Here is a 13,935-nt window from a genome sequence, read left to right on the forward strand (position 1 = left end):
CCTACTACAGTAGTACAAGTTTATATGCCAACTAGCTCTGCAGATTACGAAGAAATTGAAGAAATGTATGATGAAATAAAACAAATTATTCAGATAGTGAAGGGTGACGAAAATTTAATAGTCACGGGAGACTGGAATTTGGTACTAGGAAAAGGGAGAGAAGGAAACGTAGTAGGTGAATATGAATTGGGGCTAAGAAATGAAAGAGGAAGCAGCCTGGTAGAATTTTGCACAGAGCACAACTTAATCATAGCTAACGCTTTGTTTAAGAATCATGAAAGGAGGTTGTATATATGGAAGAACCCTGGAGATACTAGTAGGTATCAATTAGATTATGTAATGCTAAGACAGAGATTTAGGAACCAGGTTTTAAATTGTAAGACATTTCCAGCGGCAGATGTAGACTCTGACCACAATCTATTGGTTTTGACCTGTGTATTAAAACTGAAAAAACTGCAAAAATGTGGGAACTTAAGAAGATGGGACCTGGATAAACTGACTAAACCAGAGGTTGTACAGAGTTTAAAGGAGTTCATAACTGAACAATTGACAGGAATGGGGGAAAGAAATACAGTAGAAGAAGAATGGGTAGCTTTGAGGGACGAAGTAGTGAAGGCAGCAGAGGATCAAGTAGGTAAAAAGACAAGGGCTAGTAGAAATCCTTGGGCAACAGAATAAATATTGAATTTAATTGATGAAAGGAGAAAATATAAAAATGCAGTAAATGGAGCAGTCAAAAAGGAATACTCACTAGGGGTAAGATTGATACTGCGTACAGGAAAATTAAAGAGGCCTTTGCAGAACAGAGAACCACTTGTATGAATATCAAGAGCTCAGATGGAAACACAGTTCTAAGCTAAGAAGGGAAAGCAAAAAAGGTGGAGGGAGTATATAGAGTGACTATACAAGGGCGATGTTCTTGAGGACAATATTATGGAAATTGAAGGGGATGTAGATAAAGATGAAATGGGAGCTGCAATACTGCGTGAAAAGTTTGACAGAGCACTGAAAGACCTGAGCCTAAACAAGGCCCCCGGAGTAGACAACATTCCATTGGAACTACTGACGGCCTTGTGAGAGTCAGTCCTGACTAAACTCTACCATCTGGTGAGCAAGATATATGAGACAGGCGAAATACCCCCAGACTTCAAGAAGAATAAAATAATTCCAATCCCAAAGAAAACAGGTGTTGAAAGATGTGAAAATTACCGAACAATCAGTTTAATAAGCCACAGCTGCAAAATACTGACACGAATTCTTTACAGAAGAATGGAAAAACTAGTAGAAGCCGACCTCGGGGAAGATCAGTTAGGATTCTGTAGAAATACTGGAACACGTGAGGCAATACTGACCTTACGACTTATCTCAGAAGAAAGATTAAGAAAAGGCAAACCTACGTTTCTAGCATTTGTAGTCTTACAGAAAGCTTTTCACAATGTTGTCTGGAATACTCTCTTTCAAATTTTAAAGGTGGCAGGGATAAAATATAGGGAGCGAAATTCTATTTACAATTTGTACAGATACGTGATGGCAGTTATAAGAGTCGAGGGACATGAAAGGGAAGAAGCTGTTGGGAAGGGAGTACACAGGGTTATAGCCTCTCCCCGATGTTATTAAATTTGTGTATTGAGCAAGCAGTAAAGGAAACAAAAGAAAATTCGGAGTAGGCATTAAAATCCATGGAGAAGAAATAAAAAACTTTGAGGTTCGCCGATGACATTGTAATTTTGTCAGAGACAGCAAAGGACTTGGAAGAGCAGTTAAATGGAATGGATTGCGTCTTGAAACGAGGATATAAGATGTACATCAATAAAAGAAAAACGAGGATAATGGAATGTAGGCGAATTAAGTCGGGTTATGCTGAGGGAATTAGATTAGGAAAAGAGACACTTAAAGTAGTAAAGGAGTTTTGCTATTTGGGGAGCAAAATAACTGATGATGGTCGAAGTAGAGAGGATATAAAATGTAGAGTGGCAATGGCAAGGAAAACGTTTCTGAAGAAGAGAAATCTGTTAACATCGAGTACAGATTTAAGTGTCAGGAAGTCATTTCTGAAAGTATTTGTATGCACTGTAGCCTTGTATGGAAGTGAAACATGGACGATAAATGGTTTGGACTAGAAGAGAATAGAAGCTTTCGAAATGTGGTGCTACAGAAGAATGCTGGAGATTAGACGGGTAGATCACATAAGTAATGAGGAAGTATTGAATAGGATTGGGGAGAAGAGACGTTTGTGGCACAACTTGACCAGAAGAATGGATCGGTTGGTAGGACATGTTCTGAGGCATCAACGGATCACCAATTTAGTATTGGAGGGCGTCGTGGAGGGTAAATATCGTAGAGGGAGACTAAGAGATGAATACGCTAAGCAGATTCAGGATGATGTATGTTGCAGTAGGTACTGGGAGTTGAAGAAGCATGCATGGTGAGCTGTATCAAACCAATCGCAGGACTGAAGACAACAACAACTACAACAACAACATATGAATGTAAACCTTTCTGTTATAACGGTTGATATTGATGTTAAAACGTTAACTGAGATTTGCAAATGTTGTTACCTCCGCACTATACTTGTTTCTGTTTGTTTGTGTCCGAAATTTAACCCAGATTTACCTCTCACTCTATAAACGTATACGTATTACGAAAGCTTCAACAGTGGGAAGCAAGAAGGTGCTTAAAACATCAATCTAGGCCTGTGCTGTGATTGTGCCAAACAAAACAACAAGAGCTGCAAGCCTCTTGCCTGAAAAAACACGACCACAACCTATCACCACCGCGTCCGACTTTTACTGTTGTCAGTACTCACACTGGCAGATCACGTTCATCGGGCGCTCGTCATACCTACACCCTACCATCGGATACAAATTGTGTGCCTTGATTATCCACTCCACACAACGTTTTTCCCCTGTTCAACCGCTCAATGCTTACGCTTCTCACCCCAAGTGAGGCGTCGTCTGGCATTTACCGGCGTGTGTGTGGCTTATGAGCGCAGCCGCTGGGCCATGAAATCCAAGTTTTCTCACCCCCCGCCTAACTGTCATAGTACTTGCAGTGGAACCTGATGCAGTTTGGAATTCCTGTGTGATGGTCTGGATAGATGTCAGCCTATAACGCGTTTCGACCCTCTTCATCTGCGTGCGGTCTCTGTCAGTCATAAGACGAGGTCGGCCTGTACGCTTTTGTCCTGTACGTGTCCCTTCACGTTTCCACTCCACTATCATATCGGAAACAGTGGACCTAGGGATGTTTATGAGTGTGGAAATCTCGCGTACAGACGTGACACTCAGTCACCTGACTTCGTTCGAAGTCCGCGACTGCTGCAGAGCGCTCCATTGTGCTCTCTCGCGATGTTTAATGACTACTGAGGTTGCTGATACGGAGTTCGTGGCCGTAGGTTTTATGGGGGTCCAGATACTTTTGATCATGTAGTGTATCGTTAAATACAGAAGGGAGACAACTGGAATTTCAGTAACGTCTATCAGCGGATTTCACGGGGCTTCGGCATATTGTTATTAAATCGTCTCATTTAAAACCTGACCGGTTCCTCACTTTGTTTAATTCGAGGAAAAGTAAGTACTGAAAATATATGGGATTACATTTCATTATGGAAGAAATCATCGTATTTACATTAACTTTTCTACTATGTGATCGACCGTGATCTCCCAGCAACAAGCGCTTTTTCAGTGGCCTACTTGGCCATGTGCCACGAAAACGTATTTTATCTACTGGACAAATAATATCAGAGTAATGATTAGGTAAGAAAATCTGGCTATTCCTTTACCATCAATCAATGAATTTAAAACCACTGGTCGAAGTAAAGCTGTGAGGAGGGGGCGTGAGTCGTGCTTGGGTAGCTCAGTTGGTAGAGCACTTGCCCGCAAAAGGCAAAGGCCCCGAGTTCGAGTCTCGGTCCGGCACACTATTTTAATCTACCAGGAAGTTTCATATCAGCGCACACTCCGCTTCAGAGTGAAAACCTCATTCTGGAGACATCCCCCAGGCTGTGGCTAAGCCATGTGTCCGCAATATCCTTTCTTCCAGGAGTGCTATTTCTGCTAGATTCAAGGGGAGAGCTTCTGTGAAATTTGGAAAGTAGGAGACAAGAGGTACTGGCGGAAGTAAAGCTGTGAGGACAAGCCATTTGTTGTGCTTGGGTGGCTCAGGTGGTAGAACACTTGCCCGTGAAAGGCAAAGGTCCCGAGTTCGAGTCTCGGTCCAGCACACAGTTTTTATCTGTCAGGAAGTTTTATTTCAGCGCACACACCGCTGCAGAGTGAAAATCTCATTTCATTCTAGTAATATTATAACACGAGCTGGTGTTCATCCTTTAAATTCCAAAATAATTATTTCTTGTTTCTCGTTCCTACTTGTACTCTCCAACACTCTAATGATCGGTAATACTCTAACACGCTCTGATACTGTTTGTGTGATATCTCAAGCTATAATAATGGCCTGTGCACATGGATTACTCTGTACTCACTAGCTCCAGCTAGTCGAAGTCTGCGTTCTGACGTATTTGTTACAAGATCAAGGCAATATAGAACTATCTATTAAATATATTCGCAACTGGGAATATTGCTGTACAATGGAAAGACGACTATGAAAATTTATGTCCGGACCGGGTCTCGAACTCGGACTTTCAGCTTATATATAACTAATCTGGTACACTTACCTTGTACCTAGTTTTTGAAATGAGATCTTACGTATACGTGTACCTTCTCACGAACAATTTTGTTACTAAGGTTTCTTAATATGTTTCCCGTTTACGCATTGGATTCTTACCCGAAATTTATTCTGAAAATTTCTCTTATTGTTATGTCCTAGAATCGGTCATCTATATTAGCGTACATATGTTTTTTTAGAAGGAAAATTGCACCTTTTTCTGAACAGTTGTCGTACTTTCAATGCCCAGAGCTTTACTGTTATGCAGTTAAACTAAGACAGATCTATTTTTATCTTGTGACTTTAATCAAAAGATCCCTATCCTCTGATGTCGATTGATACTCACATAGCGAGTCATAACATAATCGCAGATCTTTCTGATAACAGATATTAAATGTGAACTACTGAATTCAGTTTATGTCCTATCTCATGTCGCTCCTATTGCCGGAATGTGCGTTCACTGTTCGTATCTGAATTCTTGTAATAAGCCTTTTTCGTCTTGGTATTGACAAACCAGGAACACGTGACAACTACAGTTCCACATCATTCTCTGTTCTTTTCTATTTTGCACTACTCCTTCATCTTCTTCCCACGTTGTCTTGTCCTTTCTTCTGTCCATGTTCTTCCCCCGTAGTAATTGTTTTTCTTTTTTAACAGCCCTCTAAGTTCAGTACTTTGTTTTTAGAAACGTTTCTCCCCGTTAGTTCTGATTCTGTGGTGATGCATCTTTTTAATTAGTTGCTAATTTCTGTAAGCCGTGATAGTGTCGAATGCGTTTTTCCAGAAATACACAAATATCTATTTCATTATCCTGTTCCTAATCATTCGGTGTAAGTGCCCAAAGAAGACCAATCCTCGTTCTGTTATTACTCCTGATGGTTTCTCTATAAGTTCTTAGATATCCTCGTTACTTCCAATTTTACAACCTTCTGTAGTTTATATTGCATCCATTATCTTTCTAATAACCCGTCTTTCGATTACCTCTGTTTTGTACTGCTTCATTGTTAAGCGTTTACATGTATATAAGTGTTCTGGCCTTACGATTGAGGTATAGTATTTTAATGTTGTTGTTCAAGGTATACATTTCTTGTAGTACGTGTTTCTTGTTAAACCGTAAGCTCTTACCATTTTATTGACTCTTACACGCATCGTAGATTTTTCTAGTCAGTTGCACTGTATAGTTTCTTCAGTACGTTTTAAATTTACTAACCTTTTCTATTTTACACACTGTTTTTTTATATGTATATTGGCGAATCTTTTACATGAATTGTGTTTTTAAGCTAAAATTTTAAGACAGTTTCTATTGGTTGTTTTAGACAGAAGGTATGAGTAACACTTTTTGACTGATTTTCTGAAAGTATTGCAAAAGCCTGCTGCAAAATCCATTAATTCGCCTTGAACTCATTACATTTCCGTCCCCAATTTATTGGTTCAACTTTATGATTATTTTAATTCCGAATTCCAGATCTTTACCTTGTGTTTCTAAAAGACGATTAACCAGTAAAATTAGACAATTCCTTGATTTTTGATCTTTTTTCCTAATACATTTTCACGTTCCTCGTTCCACTATGGCCTCTTTTTATTCTTGGTCAATTCTAAAATTCTTTCTGTCGCTTCACTGATTTGTACCTGAAGTTCATTCCAGTCATACTCTTATTTATTTCACTTTCTTCTCAAAATTTCTCTGTATTTTCTGTTTAATACTGGCTCTACCGAAGTTTTATCTAATTACTTTCTGGGTTTTCTTTAACGTTTTACGTGATAGAAATACTATTTTAACAGGGAGAATGATTTGAATAAAGTTCCCCATCTCTGATAACTTTAGCATTCACAATTTCATAGACGTCCCTTTTAGACATGACTATGTGATTCACTTCAAATTTTCCTAGATTTGGATTGGGTGATATTTAAGTTTTGACTTTTCTAAGTAGTTCGCCAAAACGTGTGGACTCGGTTTTAACTAGAATATTTTACAGATACTAATAAATTTTTCACTGTCTGCCTTTAATTGTGCTAGATATTCATTTAGAGTATATCTAAATTTTTACGACAAAAAGTTTTTTAAGATTCTAAATGAGGGAAGACTCATTTTATTTCCTCTTTTTTCAGCTATCGACACTATTTCTAATTTTGTCTTAAAATCTGTTATACTATCAGCAACTTTTTTCCCATAAAATACTGTTTCATACATTGGCGTATTTTTCATTATTTTCTCTGGTGGTATCCTTTTATAAATTCAGTGGTGTTGTGTGTAAATTACGGGGAGTCTCATAAAGAATGACCCGATTTTAACTTGTAATATTATTGAAAGACAAATGTCACAGGGTAACTGAAACAGTTCTAGACGTAATCGGCATGGTCTAGAGTTTAGGAAAAGATCTGGTAGATGTCGCTACGAGAGCTGACGTCGAGCGTGCAGTCGGTCTCGCGCAATATGGCGTCCGTGAAACTGAAAGCGTATTGTGTTCTTGAATTTGGTCGTACTCAGTCAGCGATCGCAGTTCAGCGGACGTTTCATATTAGATTTCGTGCTAAACCACCACCATCAATGAACATTCCACGGTGGTATAAACAGTTTGAAGAAACAGGGTGCCTCTGTAAAGGCAAAAGTCCTGGCCGGCCACATATTCCTAAATTCGGCTATCGTCCGTGCAACCAATGGAGGGCATATTGAACATTAATGATGGATTTTTATAAACTTCTTTTTCTGAGTAATTTAGTATGCAATTTGTTGGTATTAAGCACTTGTTCCTAATAAATAATTCTGTTTAAAATTGGGTCTTTCTTTTTGGGACATCCTGCATATTCTGATGTGATAACATCGTTTCCAGCACTAATAGCATTTATATATGGCACTTCTGTAGAAGTAACTCTAGTTCCTCCTGTTTTCCAATTTTCAGAAGAGAAATAACGTATAATATTCCAAAGTAGTACTTCTTCTTCAACTTAAATTCAGAGGGCATGTCAGTATATTCCAGTTCTTCTTCGCGGTAAGTGACGAGACCCCTCAGAATTCTGGGTGCCAATGCCTAAGAAGACGTAATGATAGATTCTTTATCGCCGCGCGGAGTGGCCGCGTGGTCTGGTGCGCTAAGTCACGGATTGCACTGCCCTTCCGCTGGAGGTTTGATTCCTCCCCCAGGCGTGGGTGTGTGTATTGTTCTTAGCATAATTTAGTTTCAGTTAGTTTAAGTAGTGTGTAAGTCAATTGACCGATGACCTCAGCAGTTCGGTCTCTTAGGAATTCACAAAATTTGAACATTTTTAGATTCTTTATCAGAGTCAGCATTATGCGAACTTTCCATTTTCTGATTTGAATTCGTAAATTTTAGAGATCAAGAAATAAAGCATCATGTCTCATTTCTGAATATGAGACCAGGTTTTTAGCCTGGAATTTTACTGCTTCAGCCACCATTAAAGCATGTAATGGAAGCTGCCAAGATGCTTCCAATAATATATGGAACGGTCGAGGCCGATTTTCATTTTGACCTTGGACCACGTGCTGCCTCTTCGGCAGCTTTACTCTTCCCGAGTCCATCTCATCCGTCGTCGCTGCTGTTGAGGTCTTCACTGGAAATGTGCAAGAGCCCCATACGTGGTGTTTTGATCTGGATCATTGAAACCAAGGCTTTTTGAAGAGGTGTTATTACACTGATGCACCTTATTTATACTGGCTTGTGACAGGCAACCTTGGAACTTTTAGGACCCATGCTGGTGGAATTGTTGCATCATTTATTGTAACTGTCCTAATGCGAGTATTTTATGAATAAGGTTGTCTTTATCCCCAATTTATCCAATATTCATTGATAGTTTGTTGTACATTTATGAAACCTTTCACTCTTAAGAAATCTTTATGCAAGTAATATTGTTCGATGTTCTTTATGTAACAAACACTTTTATTTATCATAGTTTCTTCTGTAGATGCAAGTGTAGTCCGATTTGAAGCCTCTGGCAAGAAAGGGCAGTGCTTTAGATACGCTCGCTTATTACTGGTACTTTGTGGTTATTTATTTCATCTTGCAATGAAAAATTTAATAGTGCATTTTATGAATATTTTCTATGAGGAATTATTTGTTTTATCATGACTTCTCCGTGTTCAGTCCTACATACGTGTGTTAAGAAACCAGTTTATTATACCACCAAAACGAAACATTATCGAATCAAAGCCTGTGTATTAGTTACTGAGAACAGCAAATCGTAGTAGTAGGCATAAGGGGACAGTGAGTTTATTCTACAACACTGCAAAAGCTGCAAGAGAATAATGCTATATGCCAGTAAATGATCTAGGTCAACCACTGGGAAGGCTGTCAGCACTGTCCGTGGATGACATCGTGGTTGGAGTACCCTGAATCAGAATCCCTTGGGTAATCCAGTTTCAGAGCGGAGTTGAAAGCGTGATAACGATGCGACTGATGTGGCATTGTGATATCAGTGGCAGCGAAGTCCACAACGAGGCTGCTAGAGTGAGGGGTTGCACGCTCTTGTAAAGCCCCAGGCGACATAGGAATATTCTCGCCGTAGATGAGTCTACTGCAACGTGCCGTAGTGCGTTTGCTGTTTGAAGTGGGTACGCCACCCGAGCGTTGCTATGTTACCGAGGTGGCAGCCATGTGCATGGGATGCGCTTGCGCTGTCCAACTCACAGCACTACGCCTGCACTAAGAACAGCTGTCTGCGGGTTGTCTGGCGTGTGATCTGCAGTCACGTGGCGCCCACAGCCATGGTGTAGGCATTGGTGATATCACACTCTCCCCCCCCCCCATCCCCACCCCCAAAATACCTCACCTTGGTGATTTACTGTGAGGGACCATGACGATGATGGAGAGATTTGGGACAGAGGAAGGGCGATGAAGTCAGACCATAAGCTGACTCTAGAGATGGGTGACCCACATTCTAGTATCCACTGCTTAGACTCCTGGAAAAACTAGAAGAAAACCAGAGGCAGGTTGTGCTTCCTGCCCAGTGGGTCCGAGCCCTCCTGAGATGGGATTAGGTGTGTCTAGGTCCATGAACATTTCAGCAGACGATGCTGAAGAGGAGGGGTGCTACAGCGTGGATGGCAGAGGATCTGATGGCAACAGCAGTGGTGGGACAGCTGAAGGTTGTGATGATGGAGGCTGCGACACTAGGTCCTGCGACAACTGGCGCTGCTGTGGTAGAGGGAGCAGCACCTGTGCCTGAGGTCACTCAGGCTCCAAAAACATCGGCTGCGGCAATGATGGTTTTGACACAGGAATCTTGCTGGAAGAGCCAGGCAGCTGTTACGAAACTCGCCAAGAATGACTGCTAGGGGAGACGTCATCTGCTGGAGCGTATTCTGGAACAGAAAGGTCCACAGGATGATTGGGAATACTGCAAGGGGCAGCTAATTCTGATGTCTGTGGTGCTGGCTTGCCAATGTGTCCAGCATAACATAGATTGCTCTGTCCCCAGACTGGACTACAGTCCCAGGTTCTCGTGAATGACCTTTGTTGGAAACCTTGAACTATACCTTTTCAGTAGCCCGAAATTCCGAGGAAGATTGGGTGACATCTGGGGAATGTGGAGGACATGCCATGCAGAAGTTCAGCCAGTGATTAATCACCCTCGTCCATGGTATGTATGTCGATAAGAACAGGAGCAGAAAATTTTCCTTGGAGTGGGACGCCTTAATTTCGACATTTGCGCCTTGAAGGTATGCAAGAATCTTTCCGCTTCAGCACTGGACTGTGGGGAGAAATGTGCTGAGCGGACGTGGGTGATTCTGTTGGCTTTACAGAAAGATGCAAATTCTTTTGAAGTCAGTTATCAGCCATTATCAGATACAGTGGTAATTGGTGACGGCTCTTGACAGAATATAGTCCTTAAAGTTCGAATCATGATGGCCAACATTGTGGTATTCAGACGAACCACAAAAGGAAACTTGGAAATAGCGTCCACTACAATAAGCTACTGTGAACCTCAAAATGTGCAATCGATGTGAATTCGTTGCCAGGGTTTGTCTGGTTGGGGTCAGTTGAGGAAATGTTGGAGAGGAGCAAGGACGTTTTCCGTGCATTCCTTGCAGTGCAAGATTATTTGATGTACTTGGCCATCCCTGGCCACCTGCAACTCCACCTGGCTAGTTGTCTCACACGAACAGTACCCTTGTGTTCTTTATGTAGTACAGCCAACACCTGCTACTGCGAAGGTGCTAGGATCAATAACTTGATTTGGTTGATGAATGTGAAAACACAACTCCATTTAGGACCAAGAAGGCGTTCCACTAGGAGAACCAGCACTGAAGAGACTCACTAGGCAGTGACTTCCTATCAGATGAGCAGGCTGGCTGAATAAATTCATGAAGGTTCTGTAGGATATCACCTTATCCCCTGGCCATGGTGATTTTATGGTGAACAGTCGGAAATGTAAGCATTGGGACAATGTGAAAGCAAGCTCCTTCAGAAGAATGAAATTCCATACCTGATCTGACATGAAGGCGATATAATGTATCTGAGTTGGCCTGCTGTGCAGTGGGGTAATAGAGAAACTCATAATTGGCCAGGAGAAGCACCCAACGTTGGGGCATTTGTACAGTTTGGATGGGCACAAGTATGGTAGAGTAAAATAACGGTAAGAGGCTAATAGTCTGTAACCAGAAAAAAATTTCCAGCCGTAAAGGTACTGATGAAATTTGGAAACGCCTTAGACGATTGACAAGACGTCCTTCTCTAGTTGACTGTAATTTAGGCGAGTTTTGTTAAGCAATCGGGCGATTTGTGTCGGCGATTATGTGGGCCAGCATTTCCCCAGTGATGCAGGAGGAGGCATCCACCGCAAGGACTACAGGTTTCACAGAATCAAAGTGGACCACACATCTGTCGCTAAGCAAGACTTATTTCAGTATCTGGAAAGATGTTCCTTGCTGACACCACCACATAAAAGGATCTTTTTTCCGTTGGAAAGTATTTAAGGTTGCCAGAATGTGAGTTGGGTTAGGTATGAAACAAAGAACGATATCTTACCAAAAACAACCCGGAGTTCAGAGACATTTGACTTTTTGAGAGAGAAAGTTTCCGAATAGTGTCCAGATGTTTGGCAGAGGCGCTTGCATCATGAGAACCAATGACGTCGAAATATTCACTTTCGATGCAGAAAAAATTGGCATTTCTCCCGATTACACCTAAGTCCTGCATTGGTGAGGGTTTTGAAAAGACAGTCCAGGTTCCAAAGGCGCTCATCTAGAGTACTGTTCGAGCTGATTATGTCGTGCAAGTAATTGGAGCATAAAGGCACCTTTGACTTTAGTTGCTCCGAAAGCCGCTGGAAGCCGGCTGCCAGAAGCACTTCCGAAGGGGATATGCTGATTTAGGAATAACCTGACTTCAGTGTTGTTGAGAAAAGACTTCGTCACGTCATACAATGAGAGCAGCAAATAGTAATGTGGGAGGGAAAGTCTTTTGCAATACCGTGAGAAAATTGACGGTATTTGCACAGAGCTTTGTCATGCTGTCGTAGGGGAAGTGTGAGTTATTCATTGCTGCATTATCAGCGATTTGGGGGTTGAAGATGTCGAAGGCATTAATGCCAAAAATGTTAGGACTATCGTAAGAGTGAAGCACTACGACGGGAATTGTCTTAGATCCGTAGAAGATAAGTATCGCAATGCGATCACCATTATATGTGGTCCTGGTCTGTGTCAGTGCTTCGAATGGTGGAGAGCCGAGCTTTCCGAACGTAGACCTACATCACAGAAGTCATAGTATCTAGCTCGAATTGTACAATCTGACCAGCTGAATGAAACGTTTCTTTGGCTGACGTTTTGCCACAGAGGGATGCTTGGAGCGACTGACAACCTGGGACGAGGCCTGCCGAGTGGAAATACTGTAGCATGTCTGAAACGGGATCAACTCTCCAAAAACCAAATGGTTCTGGACTGCAGCTTTGTCGATCTCAATGTGAAGGATATCAACTGCTTCAGAAGTATTAGTGGCTGGTGAACAGACAGACCCCGCGATTTCTATGTAAGAACGTCTTGGGTGTGCCCAACTTGCTTGTAAAACAAACATTTGGTTCGAGCGTCCCTATCATGAGAGATGTACCGCTGAGGGCAGGATTGCCATTTGCCGCCATTACGGGACTGGTGTGGGTGTGCCCCAGACTGTTTACAGTGCTCCAAAAAAGCAGACATGTCATGTGGGAAAGACCGGAGAATTTCAAGAGTGGCCGCTACAGGAGGTGACATTTCCAGCTCTGCGGTGTCAATCAATTCCTGTGGCCCGATTATGCGAATAACATCCCAAGCAAAGGGTCCTCAATCTAACGGGACTCTACCTGCAGTTGGGAATCAGGTAACGTTCTGAACAATAGCGTTCCTCAACATGGAGTCGATGTAAGACTTATCACAAGGACAAACAAATTTGGAGGTACGGGTCATAACGAAATTCGGCAAGACTCGCTGAAATGTCGGAACATCGATGCTGTTGAAGAGCTCCTGAGTGGTTGTTTTCAGTTCAGCAATGATTTTGGGGATATTGGTGGTCACCTTACTTTTAATATAGCCCCACAAAAAGGACTCGCATGTGTTCAGATCCGAAGAATATGGCGGCGAATCGAGGTCTCTGCCAGTGAACTCTGAGTACCCCAGAGCCACAGTGCGGTCCCCAAGTGCTTCTAGAGAACATGAACACTCTCCTGCTTCGATGGGGTCGAGCTCCGTCTTGCATGAACCACATCTTCCAAAACCTTCACGTACTGCTCTGGGAGTCACGGTGCCATCAACGATTATCGCACCGATTATTCCGTGACTGGACACTTCACGCAACACAGTCACCCGTTGACGGTGAGGAGACTTCTCGATCGCGAAATGCGGATCCTCAGTCCCCCAAAGATGTCAATTTTGCTTATTGACGAATCCATCCAAATGAAAGCGGGCTTCGTCGCTAAACCTAACCATGCATGCGCACACTAATTCCTATCACGCCCTGTGGCGAACCGCGCAGTTTCAACACCCTAACGCAAACCTTTCAGAAATTATGGCTATTTTATTTCATGTAGTTCAATTATTGTCACCCTGTACGTTGTAAATTGAGATGTTCGGTGTCCATTTTGAGCTTAAGTAGGTCTTATCAAATATGGAAGCTTCTTAACAATAATCAAATTTTTCTAATGTTCAGTTAAAGTTTTTGACGTCATGTGGTTGAAAATTAACCTGATATTTTTATATATAAATATTCCGTGATTTTAAAACTTCCCGCTGCTAATTATGATTTGTGACAATTGTAGTTGGCAGCAGTAATGATGTCTTTCCCTAGC

General features: G+C 41.8%; 1 non-coding gene across 1 annotated transcript; it reads left to right on the plus strand.

Annotated features, from left to right (window-relative positions):
- Window positions 1-3,843: 3,843 nt before the first annotated feature.
- Trnal-caa (transfer RNA leucine (anticodon CAA)) lies at window positions 3,844-3,918 on the plus strand. The gene has a single exon. It is a non-coding gene; the product is annotated as a tRNA-Leu (tRNA).
- Window positions 3,919-13,935: the final 10,017 nt, after the last annotated feature.

Source organism: Schistocerca gregaria, chromosome 5 (assembly GCF_023897955.1).
Source record: "Schistocerca gregaria isolate iqSchGreg1 chromosome 5, iqSchGreg1.2, whole genome shotgun sequence".
Taxonomy (NCBI): Eukaryota; Metazoa; Arthropoda; class Insecta; order Orthoptera; family Acrididae; genus Schistocerca; species Schistocerca gregaria.